This window comes from Misgurnus anguillicaudatus, chromosome 18, assembly GCF_027580225.2.
Source record: "Misgurnus anguillicaudatus chromosome 18, ASM2758022v2, whole genome shotgun sequence".
Classification (NCBI taxonomy): Eukaryota; Metazoa; Chordata; class Actinopteri; order Cypriniformes; family Cobitidae; genus Misgurnus; species Misgurnus anguillicaudatus.
Window position 1 is genome coordinate 9617063 of NC_073354.2, and position 15004 is coordinate 9632066.

At 38.3% G+C, this 15004-nt stretch overlaps 1 protein-coding gene across 1 annotated transcript in view; it reads right to left on the reverse strand.

The window, feature by feature from the left end:
* lrfn2b (leucine rich repeat and fibronectin type III domain containing 2b) overlaps nucleotides 1-14016 on the reverse strand; it is a 96631-nt gene extending 82615 nt beyond the window's left edge. Inside the window, exon 1 of the mRNA XM_073855836.1 lies at nucleotides 13520-14016. The gene's annotated coding sequence lies outside the window, so the exon portion shown is untranslated. The remainder of the gene's footprint in view (nucleotides 1-13519) is intronic.
* Between the last annotated feature and the right edge of the window lie 988 nt (nucleotides 14017-15004).

Sequence of the window (15004 nt, forward strand, 5' to 3'; positions counted from 1 at the left end):
ATATCTTGACAGAAATGCAAAATAATATACAAAACTATATTATCAAGGGTGTATAAAGACCTTTTATAATGAACCGTTATGTGTTTGTTACATTAGAATGAGAGTTTTTTTTCTACATACACCGAGGGTCCCCTTACATGGAAGTCGCCATTTTGGTTCGCCATGTTTCTACAGAAGCCCTTAATGGACAAACTTTATTACCAAGCTGTCTCCGAAGGTGACCTGTTTGTCCGGTGGTGGCTACAGTAGCTTCTCTACGTGTTTCAAAAGTGAGGGGTGAACAGTGGACTGAGCCGTTGGTTGCAATTCACAACCTCACCACTAGATGCCGCTAAAATTTACACACTGCACCTTTAAAGAAATAAATTAAAATATACATTTTAATTAGCCTAAAAAAACGAATAAGTTTTGGTGCAAGTTGCTGCCACATGGATTGACATTACTTTATGGTAAAGAGCTATGACGTGGTTCGGCGGCAACCAATCGCAAGGCGGAAACCTCCGCTTGAGAGGATTCCAGAGAATGCATTCGAGCATCAGAGCGTTTTTTCAAGCTCTCGCTGGCGGCGTGAACGTCCATCGGGTGAATAAATCTACATGCACGCTTAAGCTTCACGTCCACTAGAACACGTAGGCAAAATACAGGAAAACGAATGTAAGTAGTCAAGTGGCCAAGTGCAAAGACAGCAAGTGTGGTTATTTGGACGCAGCCAATATTTCCCCTTGTGCTAAATACCCTTTCGGAAGGGATAAGATCCAGAATAAGATCCTCTTTTTGGTACTAAAACAACGTCTGGGTTCTTGCCAGACATACCTGCGCATTCCTCTGCCTCACTCATTCTCTTTAGTTTCGGTTTCTTTCTGTCTAACTTCTCGGCGAAAGCATCCACTGTACCAGTGGAGCTAACACAAGCATGAGCACATCTGGATTGCGCAATAATAAATGTGACGTCAAGACGTCATCGCAGCTGCTGTGATTGCGTGTTGTCGAGAGAACTGACGAGACTGCGTCTTTCCTCCTTGAAAATATAATTACCTGAATCGTCAAAATGCTGGATTAAGATCGTTTTGGAGGTCGAATTAAGATCACAATCTTTTAATGATTAATCATTGCGCAGCTCTACTGTAGTAAAATATAATGTAGTATACGTGTACCGTACTATAATATACTCTAGAGCCTAGGGCTGCACGATTAATCGTATTTTTATCATGATAACGATATGCGTGCCCCACGATTAATTAATGACAATCGTCGCGATTAATGTGCAAAGACCAAGCACAAAACACACGGTCTAGAATCAAGCAAAGTGTTTGTTATGGGCGGAGTCAGAGTAAACGGAGTGTTTCTTTGCAAGTGCAGTCTGTGTTAAGGTAAAAATACGTTAGCATCATGATATTTACAGTCATTCGAATATAATGGCAGAGCAACAAGAAGAAAGTGCAGAAATATGTATGTTTAATTTCCAAAAAGGGTCATATAGGCCTACTCCATTGTTTTTGTAACCTTGAATTTGTTAAATCATTATTTTATTTTATTATTTTGATTTATGATTTATAAAAACAAAAAGGGAAAAGAACTTATGTTCAAACACTAAGAGTTATTTAGAAATGTTTTCATATGCCTTGTGCATATAGCCTATTTCTATTTAATACTTCTCTGCCGATGCTTCCGAATAAACATGAAACGTGAATTATTACCGGTGTAACCCGTGTTTTATTTATGTTTATCCACGCCGAAGAGACTGGAGTATTACAACAGAAAATAAGGGTTACATTTTGATATTTCGGATTTGAGGAAAGTGATGTTGATCAAGTCATGAGTCTTGTGCAAACTGTGCTCCTGTTCCGTCCAAACCTGAAATATCAAGAGTTTCAAAAGCTGAAGACACAAATCCCCGACCATCCACGACACAGACAACAATAACGGATCACGTATAATGTAAGTTAGCCGAGGATATGTGTCCAATAAGCACCGTGAGCAGCAAGGGGTTTAAAAAAAAAATATTGCCACATAAAAGGCATATCATAGGCATTTTTTTATTCAAAAGTGTTTTGTTTTTATTTTAGTTTAATTCTAATTTGATATAAATATATATTAGAGCCCTGCATTTCAGCCTTTTAACGCCCATTGGGTCGGGTTTCGGACCAATTTTAACATCACATTTGATGCGGCCAGTTCTCTGGATTTTTTAGGCTTCTCCACCTTTATATATAATAATTTAATTAAAAGAAATGTTGAGACATTGATAAATTGTAAAAGAAATACGTTTAACCTATCGCACGAGTCCACTACGCACATTTACAACGTACCTGTTGCAACAGTGTTTAGCGTCTCCGCCAGCAGCAGGACCTTCAGCGCATCGGGGAATATGGAGAACTGAATAAAAACCTTAAATACTGTGCATAATCTATAACAGACTTCTTTCGGTAGTCATGTAAAAAATGCTGTGTAAAGCCTTGAATTTTAATTGATGCATAGCGTATGTGTAAGGTAAGCAACCTGCATGTTTATTTCGTTTCATGTTTATTTCGTTTTGTTTTGATTCATTATTTTTCTTCACCCCGCCGCGACTGCGAGCAACAGAGCAGCCCCCCTCCGCTTTTTAAAAATAGTGTGCTGATAATAAACATTTAAACTAACATTGTTATATGCTAAAAATATACATATTATATAGACGTTATTGTAGGCAAGTGAATTGTTGATTTGAGAGGCTCATTTGATCAAACAAGTCGTCAACATGACGTTAGCTGTCGGCCGCTAACCGCTTGTTCATTATCAAAAACCTTAATTTAACAAACAAAAAAGGCTCTAAAATAAATAAAAGATATTTTATAATTTTGACAGTTAAAACTGAACTGCTTTAATTGCTGCAATAGTCGTACAGCTGTAAGGAATCTGTGTAAGGAGTTATTTTTGTTATTTCTGCGGATTTCTTTTGCAAAATTTATGCGTATTTTGCGGAATTATTTTAAATGTTTTAAAAAGATCTAAGAGAATTGGAGCTGTGGATATTACAAAACAATAAAATATTTTATAATATAGGAATATAAATGTATATAATATTATATACATGGCTGTAAAGTGTAATAAAAATACTGAAGTAAATAGAAGTTCTTCACTAAAAGAATGATCGTATTTTTAATCGTGATCAAAAGTTTGAGCAAAACAATCGTGATCATCATTTTTCCTGGAATCGTGCAGCCCTACTAGAGCCTGACCGATAAAGGATTTTGAAGGCAGATACTGATACAAATGTTTGTTGGTTTTAAAATCCAATATTCCGATATATCGGCCGATATATATATATATATTTTTTTTCAAAAACGCGCAACAAAACATTAACAGATTTCCCTAACATTAGTTATTTGTAGTTATTTATGAGTTTTAACTAAAATAATATGATAATGCATTTTAAAAAGAAACTTGTTTCTTTTATTGTCTCGTGACCAACTCACCATGAACTCATTTAACCGTTGTTCTCTCTGCCCGACTCTGTCTAGATCAGCAGGTTGCAAGATGTGTGACGCCTAATGCTGCATTTACACCAACCGCGGAAGAGGCGTGAAGCGCGAGTGATTTCAATGTTAAGTCAATGTGAAGACGCGTTGACGCACGTCAGGAGGTCCTGCGGCGCGGAAGAGGCATTCGGCGTGGAAGACGCGTTTCTGCCTCTTTCGCGCTTGAAGCTCGCGCGAAAAGCGCAAATTGAGCGTTGTGCGCGGTACGCGCGAATGGTGCTTTTGTGCATTTTGCGGTTCACGCGAATTTGCGGCTGACGCTCGAGTTGAAAAATACAGTTAACCAATCAGGAGCCTGCTTGCTGCTGTGGCGTCAGCCCCGCCCGGAGTCACTCATTCAACCTGAAGGAACACTTTATATTATCCGTGAGTGTCACCCGAAGCTATACGACACAAGTTCTTATTTCTATAGAGGAGACAGGAATAAAAAGGACCTCACTTGGAAGAGTGTCAGTGAGGACACTGGGCAACCTGGTACCTTGTAATACACACTTCACTTTTGAATCACGTGACGTTTATCGACCTGCGTCGTTTATTTTTCCCCTATAAGGTTACCAAATACAAACTGGTTACTCTCTCGATAAATGCACAATCAACATCAGTCATCTTGCAAACAGACAACCGCATAGCACTTGCCCCTCCAACAAAAAGCGGAGTTTGCCTCTGACGCGCGACAAATGCTTGCTTTTTCCGCGCGTCTACTACGCTCTACACGCGCAAATGCATCCAAATTGTTCAAGCGGCAAACCACGCACGGTAGACGTGATTTTGACACCTGAAATGCGATTGATGTAAACTCAGCATTATACACGAGTGCTGCCAACAGGGAGGTTGTAGAGTGCCCTCTGGTGGACAAACTAAACAACGGCAGCACTCATGACATGGTTGAAGGCTATTTCGTCCATTTTTTAAAATATTCATTTATCGGCCATTATGAATGCCGATACCGATAGTTTGGATAATGCCTAATATCGCCCGATAATATCGGCCTGCCTATATATTGGTCGGGCTCTAATATACACAATGAATATCAGCAGATATATCGCATACCTGACAACTTTTCAAAAAACCTTGGAGTGAGATTTTGTCAGGGGTGATCAAAATTATGCCGTGCACGCAGCCACACAAGCTGGTGGCTCAGATATCAGAGAATTTGAATTAATTTGATGTTGTACCCTGCATTCTGGTGGTTTGTGGGGAGACCCAAAGCCGTTGACAGGGGCAGCCTACTGGAAATTGACAATATTGGTTACATTCTGTAAGGCAGACATAGCTTTAGGTCCACCCCAAGGAAATTTTTGATTAAATAGATGTGATTTCCTGCATTCTAATGGATTTTGGGTGATCTGTTAAAGATGTGCAATACCTGAACTTATTCTGATTCATGTTTGGCATCATGACTTGTTGGGCCGTCTAGACTTGAGCTGATCATTCAACCAGAAAACTATTGTTGTGCCTAAATGACTGCCTATGTACCACAATAAAGCCTTATTTATAGACCAGTGTTTAAGATTTGATCTAGGTACTAAATTGGACGACATTTCATTGTTATATACTTAGGGCCAGATTCACTAAATAGGGTAGATTAGCACTAAAGCGCAATTCCAAAAAAGCACAGATGAGAGTGGTCATATCTGTGGGACATTTACTAAAAATGCGCAAATTAAATAACACAGGCGCAACAGCTGATTTCCATAATGACTAACAATAAGAGCAGCGCAAATTAGTTCAGGGTCACAAATAATCAGAGTTGATGCTTCTGCTGGTGTCTCGGCCCAAAATCATTGCGCGAGTAATTGGATGTGTGGCGTGAGTGCATGTGCAAACAGTCAAAACCGTGTTATCTAACTTTTTACTCCCTAATATATATATTCATTATATAAAAGAAAAATCTACTGCTGTCATGGACCATGCTTACATTCGATAAAAATTATGCGATTAAGCGCATAATCGTAATAAAACAGGTAGTGTACGCAGGTTTTAATCGCAATATGCAACCACGTAAATGCTTTAATCGCATCTATACCACACTAACCGAAGTGCACCTGTGTTTTCCCTGAACTCGTTCAACACGACTCACTGTCAGCAGTATGCCTTCATCCAAAAACAGCTTAAATAATGCCACAGCAGCGTATAAAACCCTTACAGGCACTTAAAGGGAAATTCCGCCTTGAAATGATCCTAGGGTTAATAACAAACGTGTACCGAGTTCGACCGTTCACTGGAGTTTGTTTTCATGCTAGTCTAACGTGACCAGTGTTATTGCTAAACGCAAATTAGCATGTTATGGTAGCCTTCGGGGCATCAGTGCATTAAAAACGAAATCGCTATGTCTATACTACTAATAATGCTCAAAATAACCCCACACTTACACTGTAGCACAATGAGGGTCTCTATATGTAAACCGAAGCATTGAGAACTTTGCAAGTGTACAGGCAGTTTATTAAAAAGAAACATTTACTGTTCACGTCTGGATCACATATCCATGCGGGCGCCATCTTGGGAAAACTAAACTCTCGCGTGAAACGTTGTTGCCCTGAACAGGTGTTGTGCTTTCACGCGAGAGTTCAGTTTTCCCAAGATGGCGCCCGCATGGATATGTGATCCAGACGTGAACGGTAAGTCTTTCTTTTTAATAAACTGCCTGTACACTTGCAAAGTTCTCAATGCTTCGGTTTACATATAGAGACCCTCATTGTGCTACAGTGTAAGTGTGGGGTTATTTTGAGCATTATTAGTAGTATAGACATAGCGATTTCGTTTTTAATGCACTGATGCCCCGAAGGCTACCATAACATGCTAATTTGCGTTTAGCAATAACACTGGTCACGTTAGACTAGCATGAAAACAAACTCCAGTGAACGGTCGAACTCAGTACACGTTTGTTATTAACCCTAGGATCATTTCAAGGCGGAATTTCCCTTTAATTCATCACTTCATCACGGCACCAAATAACGAAATACGTCCATAAGAACGTGTTTGTCATTTAATGTAAGACAGTGGACAGTGCACAGTATATGCGAGTTCATCATTGGGATATGTGTGAATAATAAACACAATCATTAATGAACAATGAGAAAATAAAACTGCATGTAAACAAGAGTGAAGAGGTTACTGTAGCTTCAGTCATGTTAACATCTTACTGCCATTAAGTCCTTGCTCTGATTACTGTAAATAATGGCATTATTGGTGTAGATGCAAACCTAGTCATTGACATTTGTGGAAGGGTGTTTTATTTTATCAGTAGTAGTCTCACATTCACAAAATTTTTCAATAGCAGTTTTATTATTGCTTGAGTCAGGACATTAAAATCCATGACTGTAGAATGTAGGTTGGTTCTTCCTCTATCATTTGCTTGAGTTCAAATATCTATTTTTTGCTACATTGATCCCTGGAGCTCCATCGCCCTCTTTTCACAGCTCCTGTCAGCGATTATGCAGTAAAAACAAGAAGATCAATTATATTGTGAGGCTGCCAGGATCTCACAGAGAAACAAGCCACACTTACATTCGGCACATTTACTTCTGGAAACCATGAGGGTCTTAAACAGTAAACAGCTGTCATCTTGTAATCGCCCTCAATGTTTTCCAAACCTGCAGCAATTTCTCTCATTCATGTACTGTAGGGTCAGGTCTGTTGATGCCCTAGGTGAGGTTTTAGATTGATGCCTCCCAAAACACAAAAAGTGACATTTTCAGATTTTACTCAGATGCATATTCCTGTGACTTGTCCCCTAACACAACAATTGCTGTTTTGGCTGGTCTGATTTTCTCTATGGCTTAGGCCATCAAATTAAAAAAGCTGTCCAATATAGTATGGTAGTCGCTAAAAAAAATTATTTGCCTGTGGAAAAAGACATCAAAACCTCTTTTTAAATCTTGGCTATCTGAACTGTTTACTACGCTACACCTAGAGAAAATCATAATCTAATAACATTGCTGGTTTTGAGGCCATCTGGGAACCTTTTCTTATCAAACATTAATAGCTTAAATGTCTGATTTTTTATTACATTAACTATCATGACACCTGTTGACTTGCACATAGATGTACCATAGTGTAAAAACGGCATATATCGGGAGTAAATTGTGTATCTGAACAATTGTAATTTTTGTTCTGTTTTTCATTATTGTCTGTTTGTATGGTCTTATGTTGTTATAATGCCAAAATATGTGCTATCTGTGTGAACGCGCACATTTCCCATTTTGATTGTAGGATAGCTCCTGCAAAGATTTCTGTGTGATCAATAGGCAAAAACAATGCTGTAAGAGGTATGTCGCAGTGAGGACGTGTCAGTCATTGCAACAACGTAGTTATTGTTCGGATCTTTGACACAGTGGATTTAAATGGAGATCAACATTCAGGAAGAAAAAACATTTGTTTATTTAAATAACGTTTATTAAGACGTTTATTTAACGTATTTTTCAATTTGTCACAATTTCACAGAAGGCTTATAATTAGGAAATATCCACAACAAGCTAAACTTATATTCTGTATGAAGAGTTTGGTTCCAAAGCACAATAAACCCATTGGGCTCTATCTTACACCCGGCGCAATGCGGCGCAATGCAGCGCAATGCGCGACGCAAGTGTCTTTTGCTAGTTTCCACCCTGCGCAATGGTCATTTTCACGTTTAGCACCATGTTGTTTTTGTGCCCATGGGCGTTCTGATGTAAAAATGAGGTGTAGACTACGCCATTGACCAACAAAAACCTGGTCTAAAGTCTAAAGTCAATGGCGCAATATGTTTTTTGTTATTTAAAGAGCGCGTTAGTAATATGTGCCTATACATGGAACGACAACGCGGGTTTGCTTATCACATACATAAATGTGCAGCAGCACAAAAACGCTTTTAAATATGAAAGATCAAAGGATTGAATGTAAAAAATTATTATTGAGTCTCTTGGACATAAATGAGGACCGATTATGAGATGTTAAAAGGCGTAAAGAGCTGCTTCACCTGCAGCCTGATAAGTAAATAAATGCTTTGCTTTAAACAAATGCATCTGTTTTTAAATGTTTTTTTTTAATGCTACCTCGCGGATTTATTGTATATGATGACTTAGAGTTCTCAACGGGTCGGGCCAGCCCGACAAACCCGACGGGACCCGCGAATTCGGGCCGGGTTCGGGTCAAAAATATAAGCAACTGAGTCGGGTCGGGTCGGACCTCGGGCTTAATCTTTTACGCTCCGCGAAAAAAATTATTAATCATCACTGCTGTTCACCGTAAAGAAAGTCTGGTCTGGCTGCTGCAACATGCATCACAGAGAGGGGCGGGGGATAGCAGTGGGCTCCGGGGTGGATCAGCAACGAATCCAGACCGGAGCTGCCGGCTTCAGAGCGGATCCGTTGCAGATCCGCTTCAGAGCAGGTCCGTTGCGGATCCGCCCCAGAGCTTATTGCTATCACTGCGTGCACGCCTGTTGCCTGGAGAAGAAGAGATGGAGAAAAGTAAACTTGCCGCAGGTGAATTCATTTTTAGGCATATTTATATAGCCTATATTTAAAGTTTATTGTTTCAGTTGTTTGTATTGTTATAAGGCGTGAACATTAAAGCTTGCTTTGAATTTCCGTCTGCTGGTCATCATGATAATAGCCTAACGTTACGTGTGTGAGAAAAAAAAGGCAGGGGGGGGGTCGGCGGCGTCGGGCCGTGGGTCGGGTTCGGACAGATAATTCACGTTGATGTGTCGGGTTACATCGGGTCCGGGCTTTAAAAGCCACGGGCCGGGTCGGGTCGGGTTGTAATTTTCAGGCCCGTTGAGAACTCTATGATGACTCTGTACCTGTGGATATGGTGAGATGAGAAACATTTTTAAGTATTGCTTACAGCTGCACGATTCTGGATAAAATGAGAATCACGATTCTTTTGCTTAAAATAAAGATCACGATTCTCTCTCACGATTCTTTAAGAACTTTGTTAATTTTAAAGACGTACAACCCCTGAACATTAGTTTAACATTAGTTTTTACAGGTGCAAATTAATTATGCTCCTGAAGGTTTCAGATAAGTGTAGATAATCTTTACATTCAGTAAATGTTTATTGTAGAGTGATTATGTATTCATTTTATTTAAAGAAAAAAATAAAACATACATTTTAAGTAGCCTAAATTAAAAAAAACGAATACGTTTTGGTGCAAATTGCTGCCACATGGATTGACATTACTTTATAGTAATCAGCTAAGACGTGGTTCGGTGGCAACCAGTCGCAAGGCGGAAACGTTCGGCGGGAACCAATTGGAAGGCGGAAACCTCAGCTTGAGAAGATTCCAGAGAATGCATTTTAGCATCAGAGCATTTTTTGACTCTCTCGCTGGTGGTGTCAATGTCCATTCGGGTGAATAAATCTACATGCACGCTTAATCTTCACGCCCACTAGAACACTTAGGCCAAATACAAGAAAACGTAATGTAAGTAGTCAAGTGCCGAGACAGCAAGTGTGGTTATTTGGACACAGCCAATGTTTCCCCCTGTGCTAAAAACCCTTTTGGAAGGGATAAGATCCAGAATAAAATCCTGTTTTGGAACCAAAACAACGTCAAGGTTCTTGTTGGTCGTACCTGCACATTGCAGAAAAGGGAGAAAAGATGACAAAGTAACTCGGATATTGGATTTTGCTTAAATTAAGAATTTACTTTTTTAATACTGACCTGATACAATACTGATTTTGGTGGTAACTCTTTTTTTTTGTGTTTATCGCGTTTTGGAACCAAACTCTTTATATATCCACCCATCCTCCAACCCCATATGCTTGCTTTGGTTGTTTGTCCATTCCCCTAGATACGACCAAAAGTTGCGTTTACTAAATTAGCACCTCTACGGGCAGCAGGTGAAACTTAATATATTAGGGTATGAAATTATACATGGGTTTAATTTTGCTATGAAGAAATGTATTGGGATATGACTTTCAATTTAAACTGCCAGGATTAATTTGATTGTATTGCGCATTACACTATTCAGGCATTAAGGCCAAATAATTTACTCATTTATTTATTATATAAAACACATAATTTGATTTCACTCACATGCTGTTTATAAAGAAAAGACTAAAGTTTGCAAAAACTGATCAAGCCTGAACAAGATGATCAAGTTAAGTTGGATTTCTCCACTTGAACACCATTGTAATTTTGCCATCTTTGTCACTTTCCCCTTTGGTTTCATCACTGCTAACATTGCTAACATTATGTTTTGGGTCAGGGTTTTATACTCTATTAATATCACTTTGCATGTTATGGTGTAACTGCAATCTTGTAGATACTTCACATTTTTGGGGTTGATAATGCTACTGTCGTTTTATTTACATTTTATGGTATTTCGTTTACCTGTCATAATCTGTAATAAATAATAAATAAAACGTAAAAGCGGCTTCCCCTTAAAAACTTACTTCAATTGGTAACACCTAATATTTTAACATTTTTAACTTTAGTTATTTCACTTAAACTGAGAATATTTAAGTTGATAAAACATAAAATTTTTAGGCATTATCAATAATTTGATCCAACTTTAACTTTTTACAGTGTATATTACGCAAATGTATATACCATTTAAGTATGCTGTCTTGATAATCCCATAAAAAATCTTGGTACTGTGAAAGCACTTGAATAAGTTTCTCTAATATACATCTTATCAATTTTATACCGTATATTATATTGTGTGATTTAATATACGTTGTATAAAAAACCTATACTCTTTATATTTCATAATGCTATATTAATTCCTATCTACTTTCTATATACTACTTACATGTATTTACTGTAATTTTGCTGCTCTGCAACAATGCAACAAAAACATTTGTCAAAAGTGCTATAAAAATACATTTGAATTAAAGTAATTCTAACACATTCTTTGTTGTAAAGTGCATGATATCCACCTCTCTGCTGCCCTCTTGTTACTCTAAACTATAGGTTAGGAGACCTCTCCAGCTCCCTTAAATAATTTAGTCATAACACTTAGGTAGCTTTATAAATCAAACTTATTCTTAAGTCTAGGAATAAGAGTAAAATGATGTCATTCTTAGAATTTTGACACACTTAAGACTAAAATTTTACTCTGAGCGGCTTTATACATACGGGCCTTGATGACCACGAAAATATCTTGAGGAATGTTTGTGACCACAGCATTCATAAGCCCCATTCACTTCCATAGCAGTGTTTCTCACACATTGACTTAACTTGGGTGGGCCGCCCATATGAACAACCGCCCAAGTATATCAGGCATCAAATTTTGTCTTTTTTGTTCTTTCCGTGATAATAACACTCTTTGATTATGACATTTTGTTTACCAAACTGTATATCATTTTTGCTACCAAACTGTATCTCTGCCCTGCACATCAGGCTATCTTAGAAAAGAAAAATATATTTTAATGCTTTTGCATTCTAACACAGATTTGGTTGGTTAATTATATTGTATGCCATTTGTGCTTTAGGTATTGAATTTGCGTTTGAATGCACGGCACGCTCGCTTTTTTTAGTTTCACTTTCCATTCGCGATCGCTCAAACTGTACAGTGAGCACGCAGTACTGATTTGTCATTGATGCTTTGGATCTGTTGCGCACAAATTCCTCCCACGTCGTCTTGAACTTAAATGTGATATAGAATTCATAACAGTTACTTGCAAGCTACCTATAGAAGCTCACATTCAGAAAATAGGATTTTTGACATTAGGCCAAGTGGCTCTGTGCAGAACTTGCTCTTAAAACGACAATAGCCCCTATTTTTCTGGTCTGAAAATGATTCAGTATGTGACTTGATAAACATTTTATGATCCAAACTGTGAGTTTGGTGAACAGATGGCTTGCATGAAAATCTAGATTTTTCCACCAGCATCAAAAACAACAACAAGAATAGCAGAGAGCATACATTGTGGTCAGTGGTCGATGGGTTTGTATTGTTGGCAAAATTTGGTGCCGAAAACGAATTGAGGAACTCTGTGCTATGCCCTCAACATCAAGTGACATTTTCCTATGACTTCGGTTAATATTTCAGATTCAGAATCTGGGGTTTATAAACATTTTTAGTTCAGGTAAAACCAAATGTTTGAATTGCTGATTGTAATTTGATTCTTTTATATAATTATTATTTGTGTTTTGTCTCAATATTCTACATTTAAAATAATGTCATTTTTATTCGGGCTACTTGCATTCATTTCGAGCTACCAAAAACTGAAGAGTGCCTGCCCAAAGGGCTTCCTGAACCTGGCGTAGACACAAAAACGTGACTATAGTTCAGGCTTTACTGTAGTGCTGTACTGTTAAAGTCTCTTTGACTTCATTAAAGTTGACACTAATCTCTCACTGTGCCAAATGTCAAACATCTGAACAGCAAATCAAGATGCTCATGCAGGGATTTTCTCTCAGACCTACAGTATGTAATTTAAGAATCATAGCAAATGACACAGTCCCAACAACTAACTTAACCCTTTGCCATTTTACTAAACCAACCTTTAAAACACTATTCTTAGCTTTCGGCACAACACGACTTCAGAAGTAGGATAAACAAATAATTTGTTGCATGTGGTCACTTCAACTAATGTTTCAAGCCACGTGTCTTTTCATTTCTATCATGATCTCTGCAGCAATAATTCACTGCACAAGACAAAAAACCGCCATAACACCAGAACAGACATGTTAGATTGTCCGAGATGTCCACATATCGTCAATTTCTCATAAAACAAACAGCAATAAAACAAACAACATTAATCTGTGACATATCTAGGTTTCCCCACAAACATAGAAAATGACACTGCATTCTTCAGACTTATCTGAGGTCATTCCTCTCACTGTCCTGTATATAAAAATGCCATAAAAATAGATCATATGAAAAGTGCTGAACTGAGATCAGACGCCACTGCTAGAATGCTTTTAAATCTCCTACAGGACAGGAAACCCTTAAGTGTTTAGGTCGAACCGTTTCATCGGTTTATCCACTTGACTTCTCGGATGTGATTAGTTTAGTTTAGTTTAATTGCTGTCTTTCCCTCCGTCAAACAGCTTCGTGTCTTACCTGTGACATCGGTCGTTGCGTCGCGTCGCGCTCATCCATCGACGCCGTTTAAACAGACAGCGTTTCTTCCCTTTATTCTCACAACAGTTTCATTACATTTCCACTGGTAAACACCATCCGTGAGTCCATTAACATATCTGACATCCCAAAGCACATCAGCACTTCAGTCCGCTAGCTCCAGTATCTGACAACTATTCCTCCGCTATACTGTATACACACATATATACATTAAATACGAAATTAAAGCACCCCATTCCCCCGGTTACTGTTGCTCGAGGAGGTGATTTTTGAAAATAAAGACAAATCCGATTATTTGTTGCGAGTCTCTTCCGCTCTGCGGCACCAGCGCGCTGATCCAACGTCAGTACAGCGCACGCGCGCGCGGCGGACATCAGCATCACCGCTCGCGTGATACCACTGAATCCCATCAGTTTATCACCAGTGCGAATATACATCAATTTCACCTTTAACCAGAGCTGAAGGGGGGTAGGTTAGGAGTATGCACACATAAACATACTAGGACATCCTGGATTTATACGGTTTAAAAATATTAAGATTGCCCACGAAGCCCCCAACCCCACCCTGAGAATCTAAACCACCATGTTGAAATGTTTCGAATTTGCGGTTCGCAATATGGGCAGCAAAATATGAACTATTAAGGTGTACGCCCACTAAAATCAAATTTTAGGCTTTATCGTAGATATTGACATGGTTTACAAAATATAAAATGTATATCTCTCATTTGACAAAAATAAAATATAACAAAAGTCTCGAGTGGGTTTAATTGGTTCTTTGGCACCATTTGTTCCCAAATAAGCCCATATCATGATTGATTCACAAAATATCACTCTTTCCTTTAAAGACCTTTTGTCCACTCCAAACTGATATGCAAGCATAGTTTTTACATTCAAGGTTAGCTTGTGTTGCTATAGTTTGCATGTGTTTTGTGGCACTGTAAACAAAGTTGATTCATGAAAATAATCTGCAATACAAAAAAATCATGATATATTTATTTGTAAAATAATGTAAAAAGAATCAGAACCCTTAAATTCTAACAACAGCTAATACAAACTAGACAAATGCAGGCGATGTGACCTACTAAACATAAGACGTCTGATGGACATGCATTTCACGTCTGCTTCTGTCAGTCCAAGAACAATAATCTGGACGCCTACACGATGTGCAAACTAGGTCGCTATTTGGATGTCTAACCATGACCTCACAAAGATGTCAATATGCAGTTCAACATTTTAACGCCTGACTAGGTAACTTTTTTTGACGTCTAAGACATGTAAAATTGACATTAAAAGGTGTAATGGAGATGTTGGTCACATAGTGACTACTCACATGACTTAATGGATGTTAACTGCTTTCACCTGTTGCTGAATTTGTTTGTGTCACTCTCCCTGAGAAAGGCATGGGCCGAAACGTGTTGGAATGTTTATATACCTTTTGTATGTAGTCATCTAAAATAAAGGCTTTTTA